Consider the following 12,033-nt stretch of genomic DNA (forward strand, 5'->3'; position numbering starts at 1 on the left):
AAGTAAAAGTAACGGTTAAATTCAATTTTTCTATTAGTTTTGCTGTCACTTTAGCCTTGAAAAAACGAATTTGACCGTTACTTTTACTTTAGCCATAACTTTAACTTTTGATGAAGAAACTGGCCGTTAGTGTACTTAATATTGCTGGATATACCGCCGTGTGCTTACTTATCCCTTCCAAACAACTCAGTTAGACCAGTTAGTATGTAAATAGATGTTCTAACTCTAACGAGGTTTTAACTAGTTTAACTCACAAACGCGAGCGAAATATGTATAACATTATTTCATACATCAATGATTTCATTTTATACATTCTCAGAAAAATCAATAACTGACTTATTCTACTCAAAAGATAATAATGTCTACATAATGTTCATTCATTGTAAAACTCGAAATATAATCACAAAACAATAATAAAAACGATTTAACACCAAATCCCTTTACAATATTTCGCGAAACATACCAAAGAATTAATGACAAGCGTCTCGATACCTATCAGAAAAGAATCAATTGTTATTTTATTATAAAAATCCCGTTCAGCGGAACACAATTCAGCCTAATCGAATTTTTGTCGCACAAAACGAGTTTACCATTTTCTTCGACGAATTCAATAAACCCTGTGAGGGTAACTCGAAAAACAAGTCGACCTAAATCTGGAATTGACGGCGAACTCAAAATCTGACAAGCCAAGTCATTTAACTTTGTTTATTTCCCTAGGCCCTTGAATTCAGAGGCGTTGGTAGGGGAAATCTAGAATACATATTTTCTCGTTGATGAGGAAACAATGAGAGTTTGTTTGCTGAAGGTTTTAAACGGGCAAGAATCGTAACAATAGTATAGTGTAAAATTGTACAGTCATGGACTACCTACTTATAATTGATTCACCTAATGTTTGACAACTTTTTAGAAATTTACTTTCTAATGGATTTAGTGCCTACCTCAAAACTACTTATTTTGAAAGAAATTCATACTTATTAAAAATCTTTCTTTTAAGCTTATACTATCTACAGTGGTAAACTGAACCAACCAACAACTACTGCAACATTGTAAACGCATGCGATTGTGATGCGTTCGGCATTCGCAGATACGTGCCTTTCGCAGGGTTGTATTTCCATTGAAGCTTTTCCCTTGTTACTGAGGTATTTTTGCTACGAAAGCCAATACGAGAAACCAATCTAAAACTGCGTTGCGAAATACTTCGTGCCATAGCGGTAGAAAGGGAATGTGTTATTTTTGCGTTGGAGCTACGTGCAATCTAAGTGACATTCAGAGTTTGAATCCGACGTATCAAAGTGCTTCTCATATGGACTGGTTTAAAAGTCGGAGTCCAATATCCGGATACATAAAGGCTTATACCAATACGTGGCTCAAAAAAGAACACATATTTTATTTGCTATGTCTATGTGGGTCTGTGGGCGGTGGGTTATGGATGGCTCTCCGTCCAACCGTCTAGCGAAGATAGGCCAGTATCAGCGACGTGTTTTGTTCCTCGAGCCGCTCAAAGAGAACTCACCTATCTCTACAGTGCCTAAGCCCGAAATAGCTGAAGCCTGTCAGAGCTGCGGGATTGTTCGAAAGAGTTACCTCAGCCCTGGTTCTCAAAAGGCTTCATAGGGAACAAAGTGGGTTTAAAACAGTAAAAGTCTATAAATCTATGGGGACGGCTCATCTGATAACTTCCCATTTCCAAAAAAAGTTCATAAATATGATATTCGTAGCACAACACTGCTAACTCAAATCTACATATATGTCACAGCATACTCGCAAAATCTGTACAGTACCATCTTAACAACTTCACGCCTCGAGCGTTGCATCTCGGAATACACATACAATGAATGTATAGAAAAGTGTTGGTACAAAACCCATCTGTCATAGAAACAAGATTATAGAGCTATTATTACAATGCATACTGTTGAAATCCGATCTTAGCCTGAACCGCATTAAGGAATAAATTATTATCAAGTGTAAATTAGTTAGGAATTATTCATAAGGCCTGATAGGTTGCTGGACCAACACCATCTGTTATTAACTTGGAGGTAGGTATCCTAACTTCTTGCTTTTGAAAACATGTTTTATTATGTCCAGTAGTCAAAATTGAACATTTGTGCCAATTTTTTATTTTTTTTAATTGAAGAACGATCTCACAGAGACGCATTTTGATAGATAGGTTCTAAGATATTTAATTAGAAAGAGCTTCAATTTTCGATATAATTTAATAAGATATTGGAACTTTTTCGTAGAATTTATATTTCAGTACTTAGTATAAATAACATTTCTTAACAGTAATTTAATAAGCTTGTGAATTCCAAAATAAGCGTTCACTGTTATTAGAACTAATTAATGTATCATGTTTTATTTTACTGTATGAGGCTTGAGCGCTGTTGCGCTATGTCAACCTCGTAAGGTTTGACAAAAGGACAATGGGCAAGTTGTATGGGATTTGGTACCCGGTCAAACAGTAACGTTTGATATATCATTAGAAAGGTATTTAAGTATATGAGGACAGTAAATAAGGGAGTATATGAGGACAGAACATAAGGGAGTTAATTGGGTAAGTATATGAGGACAGTACATAAGGGAGTATATGAGGGCAGAACATAAGGGAGTTAATGGGGTAAGTATATGAGGGAGTATATAAGGACAGTACATAAGTGAGTATATGAGGACAGTACATAACGGAGTATATGAGGACAGTACATAAGGGTGTATATAAGGACAGTACATAAGGGTGTATATAAGGACAGTACATAAGGGAGTATATGATGACAGTACATAAGGGAGTATATAAGGACAGTACATAAGGGTGTATATAAAGACAGTACATAAGGGAGTATATGATGACAGTACATAAGGGAGTATATAAGGACAGTACATAAGGGAGTATATGAGGACAGTACATAAGGGAGTATATAAGGACAGTACATAAGGGAGTATATGAGGACAGTACATAAGGGAGTATATAAGGACAGTACATAAGGGAGTATATGAGGACAGTACATAAGGGAGTATATGAGGACAGCACATAAGGGAGTATATGGGGAGAGTACATAAGGGAGTATATGGGGACAGTACATAAGGGAGTATATGGGGACAGTACATGAGGGAGTATATGGGGTAAGTTCATATGTGATTATATGGAGTAAGCACATAGGGGAGTATAGTACATGAGGGAGTATATGGGGTAAGTTCATATGTGATTATATGGAGTAAGCACATAGGGGAGTATAGTACACGAGGGAGTATATGGGGTAAGTTCATATGTGATTATATGGAGTAAGCACATAGGGGAGTATATAAGGACAGTAAATAAGTTTGACCAGACATTTCAATGATGAATGAACTTCTACTTTTTTCACCCGTTTATTGGGTTTGTCTTTTAATAAATCAAACCGGATGCACCTGGGCACCAATATTTTTCAATGTTTTTTATTTCTTTGTAGTTTCTTTTTTAATCAGATTTCCTCTGGAAAGAAGCCTGGGCAATACAATAAGTACCTCTTGATAAGACACGCTGCCAGTTTTTCTGTATTGTGACGGCCCGTTCCCCGATACCACCCATCCCAACATCTACCATAATACCTACTTTAAGAAAAAATAATGAGATTATCATATAGCTACAACGTATTTAGTGAAAGTGGAAATATTATTCTAACCCATCTCGGTTTCTCTCCCGGTCAATGTTCAAAACAACGAATAGGTGCCAACGTAACAGGAATGCGCTTGTACTGTAACTATCTTCACTGTTTGTGAAGTCAGTTCAAGTTCGAAGTTTGCTTTGAATAAATAAGTGGAGGAAATAGACTGTTCTATTGTTTTAAGTTCTCTAAGTTCCTTAAGTAGCAATTCTGCTAGAACGATAATTATTGTTTTATTGGAGCTTTTGTTAAAGGGTGAAGAAATTGTTTTGAATTTGTGTCTAGAAACATTAACCGTCTTACCACAAAAACTTTTAAACGTCAGTTTAACACTTGTCTAAAAAATGACAGATTAAATTCTTGACCGTTATTTGAAGCTTACTAGTTTGAGATAGGCACCTACGTGTTTTCCGCTTTTATCTCTGTCCTTTTCTACCCCATATCTTGCATGTCTCTCGCACACCGACCAGTTTCACTCCCCACCAGGCAGGAGGCGACGAGTGTTCTCGGCGGCCACAGTTCGTCATTGGCGTCTTGTTTTCCGCCCGAGAAGGTTGGTCTAACCAACCGCTGTAGTATTTCGTTGAAAAATAAACTCAGTGCTCTCGCAGAACACAGGTGAGTTTATAATATTTTATACAATTTGTTAACGGTTTTACCGTTCGATATTCGATTTTGCGAAATCAAGTGTTAATATTTTGTACATCTACCCCTTTTTTGTCACGAGTTTCTTCCGTGTACTTTTTTTTTCAGTAATTTGTTTTCAGAATGAGTGACTTATAAAGCAAATACGGATGCGGTAAATAATAAAGCTACCACAGCCCGTGCACGTGACTATGGAAAAGAAAGCAAGCCCGAAGTTCCTAAGGCACCTGTGGCCCTAGTTCAATCCTGCAAGGCGTTCAACTTTTTGACAAAAAAGAATGGTGTGAGGTGCGGTCCAACCAGCATCTCCTTAGTTCGGACTGGTCACTACCGCACTTGAAGAGGGCTGGTGGTGTCAAGAAAGCTTTTCGGCCTTGAAAGACTTGGTACGCTCCCCTGGGACTGCCAGTAAGTCTGTTAGCCACCCCCCATGGGGGTCGGCTCATTATCACGGCGTGTGATGGTTTTCGGCCTTGAAAGACTTGGTACGCTCCCCTCGGACTGCCAGTAAGTCTGTTAGCCACCCCCCATGGGGGTCGGCTCATTATCACGGCGTGTGATGGTTTTCGGCCTTGAAAGACTTGGTACGCTCCCCTCGGACTGCCAGTAAGTCTGTTAGCCACCCCCCGTAGGGGTCGGCTCATTATCACGGCGTGTGATGGTTTTCGGCCTTGAAAGACTTGGTACGCTCCGCCTAGGACTGCCAGTAAGTATACTAGCCACCCCCCGCAGGGGTCGGTTCATTATCACGGACCCGCGCAGGGTACCAATCTTGCATTTTGCGAGTCGCAGCATCATTACAAAGCAGGGACCAGTAAGTGTACTAGCCACCCCCCGCAGGGGTCGGTTCATTATCACGGACCCGCGCAGGGTACCAATCTTGCATGTTGCGAGTAGCAGCATCATTACAAAGCAGGGACCAGTAAGTATACTAGCCATCCCCCGCAGGGGTCGGCTCATTATCACGGACCCTCGCAGGGTACCAATCATGCATGTTGCGGGTCGTACCATCATTGCAATCTACCCTCGCAGGGTGGCTTTTTGGATCGACTTTCGAAGAGTCGCCATTATAACCTTCCCTCGAAGGGAAATGGTAATCACACTCACGCTGAATGGCGTGTGACGCAAAACTCTAAAAGCTCCCTTGGGATATCACGAGTAAATTACAATAGGAACCATGTCCAACAGAGGAAACAGAAAGCGTCCAGGACCGCAGGCGGACTTTGATGCGTCCAACAAGGCACGTAAGTTATGACTTTCCAGGCGGGTTGCCTAACATTATATCAAGACCAATGGAAAGAAATGGGAGCTCCGCCTTTCTTGTTAAAAATAATAACTGGGTATCGCATACCATTGGCCAAAAGCCACCTTTGATAGATAATGCCAGATTTGACCAGAGAGTCCAAAGAGATGGATGTCGTCATATCCCAAATGATAAAACAAAAAGTTCTATTGATAGCTGCAAATTCTGCCAGCTTTCTTTCCAATATGTTTCTTGTGCCCAAAAGGCGACGGAAAGAACCGTCCAATACTCAATCTCAAGGTTCTCAACAAGTTCATAATTACGGAACCCTTCAGTTTAATAAATGTTTTTCGGGTGCTAGAGTTTCTTCAGAAAGACGAATGGCTGTGCAAGTGGATCTCGCCCAGGCTTACTTCTACCTTCCGGTAGCCGAAGGTCACAGATATGTTCTTCGACTAGTATACAGAAGAAGACTGCTTCAGATTACGTGCCTACCATTTGGCTTAAGCACGGCACCCAAGACCTTCGCCACAGTGACCAATTTGGGTGGCTCAAACTTTGAAAACTCAAGGGTTACTCATAATTGTGTATCTCGATTTTCTGGTGGCTCACCAAGATATATTTGCCTACTTTGGGATCATTTGCACCATGTTTTGGATGGCAAGTGAATAAATCGCAAGCATTATCAACAAGATAATGACAAAACGCACTACGTGACAAACAGCACGACAAACTTAGAAGACCTGCATAGCTTGATAGGACTTTTAAACTTCGCAAGTTTTCGTTGTTCCATACGGCAGACTGCATTACCGGGCTCTCCTCACTTTCCTCAATGCAGTGTTGAACAGCAATCTATACCTACCCTATTCATGGAACCGTGAGCCAAACGGTGAACAAACCATAAAAAGGGTTCTTATAAGTCACGATTGAAATAATGATCATATTTTATAAAAATAACTACGAAAGTAATATACTGACAACATTAGAAATGATATTTTAGAACGATGTCTGTGGAACTTATGTAATCTTTTCAAACTTAATTGAAATCAAATATGTATAATAAATGCCGTAAATTATTTTCTTAATTTTAATGAAATATGTAGTAAATCGTTTACATGTAAAATGAACCTAGAAGTCTTGACTGTCATACATAGAACCCTACTTAATTGAAGACCACAGATACTAAGAACATTTTACATAAAAATGTGACGTTTTTGTCATCGGTCGGGTTATACCCACCATTTTGAAAAAGTGTCATTCTTTGGTTACATTGTGGGCTCACGGCTCGGTGAATGGAGTATAGCAATGTTGAACCTACCAGCAGATACCTTAGCAGATCTAAAGTGGTGGCTGGTCAGCTGCCACCAAACCTTGGATATTCATTCGCCACTTCCCTGTCACCTTATAACCACGGACGCCTCCGATGTAGGATGGGGGCACAACTGAACGGAACTCCCGTAATGGGTTCATGGAACGAGAGAGAAAAAGGCTTTCACTGCGATCTGAAAGAGATGCTTGCAGTATTAACTGGAAAATCACGGCAAGTTGCTAAAGAGATCAACAGCCATTTTTCAATGCAGAAATGGGACTGTGGTGTCATATCTAAGAAATCAAGGTGGCACCCGATCAAGGAGCCTACCGAACTTGACGTACAGAGTATTCAGTTATCTTGAGCTGTATCAAATCTATCACGTCGTGAATCATATACCAGCCCTATTCAACAGTCAGGCAGACCATCTCTCCCGACACAAACCTCCACCGGAGTGGCATCTTGTATCAGCAGTGGACCTATTTGCCTCGAAGCGAGCCCAGGGACACATAGTTGTGTACTACGTGCCCCTAGATCTGAAGGACCCGAAAGCGGGGTTCCACGATGCATTTTTCTCAAGTTTTGACTTACCCGCTAGCATGGGTATTACCGCCACCTTACCTTATACCGTAGGTCCTCAGTCATCTCAATTCAGGAACGGGAGTTAATCTCATAGTAGTTCCTTCGGTGGCACCAGGTATTTTGGCGAGCAGATTCCCGAAGTCCCGATCATTAGCAGTACCCTACACACTGATGAACCTCGAGCAGAAACCGATAGACACAGCAACGGGGATACCCCCTGCCAAGGTCAAGGAAATGGGGGGGGGGGAGGGACAAGGAGTCTCTCCGACTGAAGTCTTCTTCAATCCACACGCAACACTTATCAATCAGCTTGGAGTCGATGGTTAAATTGGGGCGAAAAGTATGAAATTGGATCCTATGAATCCTTGAATCCCTATTTGGACCTATACTTACCCAATTTTTAGCGGACTTACACATAGTAAATAAACTAGCATACAATACTATTTTATTACACAAGTCAGTTATAGCTACACTATGCAATGCAGAAACCACTCTAGAGCTAGGTTCACACGTTCTAGTCGGACACATTTTAAAATCAATAGCGCTGAGTAAACCTGTTCCCCGGGAAGCCGTCCATCTGGAATATTGACCAATTGGTAACCTACTTAAGTGCAGTAAACGTAGACGAGAATAATCCATTCGCAACTTCCAGGCACACTGCTGCTCTTTCTTTTGCTAGCTTGTTTCGGAAAGGCGAGTCCATGATCTTTCCTTGCTTGCAATAGACCCAGAACATTTCAAAAACAACAAAGATAATTTAATCTTATGGCCAGTCTTTGGCTCTAAGACCGACAGTTCTAGTCATAGGCAGTCGGGTTGTTGTTTGATGGATAATCAGGAAAATATAAATCTAAGTCCAGTGTATTGGGTCAGAAAGACTAAAGCCTTGTTAGAAGATAGACGGACATCGGCTAATTCCTTAAATTTATTTATATCCGTTAGAGGCCAACCAAAGGCAGGCACCCGAACGATGTTACGGGTGGATTAAGACATTGTTAAAAGGGGCAGGAATAACTACAACCCCAGGAAGCTTCCACTCGGCGGTAGCGTCAAAATCTGTGTTGACAATATACCTTTGGACGATATATTAGCAATGGGTAATTGGCGATCAGGCAATACATTTGCCCATTTTTACAGAAGGGAAAGATACCCACTAAATAGAAGTAGCAAGTTATCTCGATTATTTAATTAATCCAGCTGATTAATGTCTATATTTTTGTTACTATTGTTATTAAGAAGTATCGCAATGTTTTTGTTAATTACTATTAGAAAATGAAATCAATTTTTGCTTTTGTTCTTGCATCTCTCTTTTAATTTTTATTACTCATCCTTCGAGCCCCTTTCCCAACTATGTTGGGGTCGGCTTCCAGTCTAACAGGATGTAGCTGAGTACCAGTACCAGTTAACTTTGATTACATTAGTATTCCAGGACGCAATACACATACTTACATGTGATTACTCGTGTACCTAAGTACCTATTTACATACACAATTTCATTGTGCTTTTGCTCACATTGGCGTCCACTTCCACCAGGCGATAACAAACACGTCTCAAACTAGTAAGCTTCAAATAACGGTCAAGAATTTAATAGCAGCGTTTTACCTGAAATAAAACGCATATTAAATACTTACCTTATTTGAAGCTTACATTTTAATTTCTGCCTGGTGTTTTCGACTCAATGACGAACTGTGGCCGCCGAGAACACTCGTCGCCTCCTGCCTGGTGGGGAGTGAAACTGGTCGGTGTGCGAGAGACATGCAAGATATGGGGTAGAAAAGGACAGAGATAAAAGCGGAAAACACGTAGGTGCCTATCTCAAACTAGTAAGCTTCAAATAAGGTAAGTATTTAATATGCGTTTTATTTCAGGTAAAACGCTGCTATTATGACGCTGAAATAAGGTCAATTTTGCAACCACATTTTTTTTAGACAAGTGTTTGACGCATGTTTAAGTTTTTTGTAATAAGACCATAAGTAGCTATTGTTGTAGTAAAGGGTTTAAATATTAACATTTCATTCGTCTTAAAATGAAAATAGTATTCAAAAGAATTATCTGGATAGCTCAAAATTAAAAAATAAATAATACTCCATTTTAGACACTTGTTAACATAATTATCGTTTTGAAATTACCTACGGAATGAAAATTAAATTCATTCAATAATTTCACTTTAAACGATGATTCAACTAGTAATTTAAACCAACTTTCTGCAATGTAAAGAGTACCACTTATAACTAAGGTATGATGCTCATACATTATTCTGCATTTTCAGTGAAACGAATTCACAAATGAACGTCAGCCACATGCGAATTAAATTTCTAAGAACTGAAAATCTAACGGGAAACATTATGTTCCACAAATAACTGCTCACCGAATAACTCGTAATAATTTCACTACACAAACTCCACTCATAAAAAGTTTAGACTGATATTCAAGTATGCGTGCAGTTACCAAATAAACTGCTATAAATTGTGAGAAAACTAGTTAACAACTTTTACTGTTTATCATTCACCTCATGTTTACAAAAAAAATTAAACCGACTTCCCAAAACACTAAAAAGCAAAAAAAAACTATTTTTAGGTGCATCGGCCTAGAAGTCGGTGTCTAATGGATGTTACTAAGTTAATTTTGCCACCGACTTGTAGGCCGATGCACCTAAAAATAGTTTTTTTTTTGGTTTTTAGTGTTTTGGGAAGTCGGTTTAATTTTTTTGTAAAAAAGTTTTTTATTTAAAGCTTTTCAGTGATACGAATAGTTGTCACTATCCATACAAGTGGGAAGTTCTCATCAATACAAAGAATATAAGTCCAAATACGAGGTATTTTACATATTCAGTTGTCGAATTCCCTCGACTTTCTCTGGTCTCCATCATCAGGTCAGCTCCAAACCTTCACTGTTGCAAAGGTTTTGTCAATACAAATAATTTAAGCCCAAAGACGAGGTAGTTTACATATTCAGTTGTCGAGTTCCCTCGACCCTCTCTGGTTTCCATCATCAGATCAGCTTCAAATCTTCACTGTTGAATAGTGCTTTTGGGCGTACACCTGAGTGTCAAGTTTTTACCCTATGTATGCCTACAACTTTCGAAGGTTGCCCTCGATTTCTCAGGGTTTCCATCATCAGATCCTGATCTGATGACTATGGGACCAACTGGCAGCTATTCCGAGTCGAACAAAAAAAGAATCACGTAAATCGGTCTATAAACCTCGGAGTAATCGATGTACATACATAGAAAAAAAAAAAAAAAAAACATACCGGCCGAATTGATAACCTCCTCCTTTTTGGGAAGTCGGTTAAAAATAGAGTAACATTATGTTCGTTTAAATACCGGTAAATAAAAACTGAAAATACAAAAGGTCTCAAAAATATTTCCTTATTTTCCTATTAAATATTGAGACCATCAATTTTCGTGAAACAACAGGAAATACTATATCATACTGCCAATGATATAAATCTGCCTGGACTGATTTTACTCGAAAATATAGATAGATTTTTTAATTAAATTAAACGATAAGAATGGTAACGAATTTAAACCTGTTAGAATGTAACACGACGGCGAGTGTTTAGAATTGTAAAATATCTTTCTAATAAAAATTCCACAAATACCCATCACGAATTTCTCTAGAATCTAAAAATCTGGAGTGACACTTAATTAGCGTGAACTGGGTAGCGCGAACCAAGTAGAGCGGGTTGGAAGGGCAGCCAAAACGGTACGTTTTTTCAGTTTAACTTTTTACCCTCGGACGGTAGGTATTCAATTAGTTAAATTAAGCGGCGCAGTCGCTTTGCGTTTTAAATATTTTTTCATTCAAAACGTTTTTTTACTGACGAAAATAGTAAAAAAACATTCGAATAACGAAAAAGTTTCTTTCACAGGCAACCTCTGTTTACGCAGAATTGCAATCCTAAAACAATATTTGAAAGTGTAGCGATTTTCACTCGGTTTCTAAGAACTAGGAAAATCATATAACATAAATATAAAATTACTTATTTATAAAAGACTGACAAGGTAACGAGTTTTGTTTAATGTAAGTGATAATAATTAAACTGTGATTGTGTGAAGAACAAAAATAATCTAAAAACATTCGTGCATATACTTGGAAGAGTTCATGAATTTATCTCATCCATAATTTCTAATTTTATTATTAATTTATGCCGTCATAATTCTCTGTAGATCGAAATTTAAATAAAAAACGTGAAAAAATAGATAATACTTTTTCTTTCACCACAATCTGCTTGAATAGGATCACGAATTTACTTATTTTCCGTTTTGAATTTTGTTACTGGAAGCTGCGGGCTATTATCGAATGAAAGAATATTCTAATCGCTTGGGATGTTTTTCTAGGGTGAATGAACCCTTTATGGTTACCCAGAATAATGACAGTCTTGCTTTCTATATTTCTTTTCTGGGTATAATACATATAATAATTTAGAGGTTATTGAGAAATTGGCTTCTGGCCAAGTAGATACTTGATATAATAGTCCTTATTTGCCGAAAAAAATGGGACCTATTATTATTTTCTTTCAAAATATATTAGCATCACTAGCAACTCCAAGTTTCGGTAACTAGTTTTATAGATCGTTTAAAAAAACTTCTGAATAACCGCGCCAAAACAAAGCAG

At 38.6% G+C, this 12,033-nt stretch overlaps 1 protein-coding gene across 1 annotated transcript in view; it reads right to left on the bottom strand.

Moving 5' to 3' along the window:
- LOC124633860 (alkaline phosphatase-like) overlaps positions 1-12,033 on the bottom strand; it is a 97,997-nt gene that overhangs the window by 55,535 nt on the left and 30,429 nt on the right. The gene's annotated exons all lie outside the window — the stretch shown is intronic.

Source organism: Helicoverpa zea, chromosome 10 (assembly GCF_022581195.2).
Source record: "Helicoverpa zea isolate HzStark_Cry1AcR chromosome 10, ilHelZeax1.1, whole genome shotgun sequence".
Taxonomy (NCBI): Eukaryota; Metazoa; Arthropoda; class Insecta; order Lepidoptera; family Noctuidae; genus Helicoverpa; species Helicoverpa zea.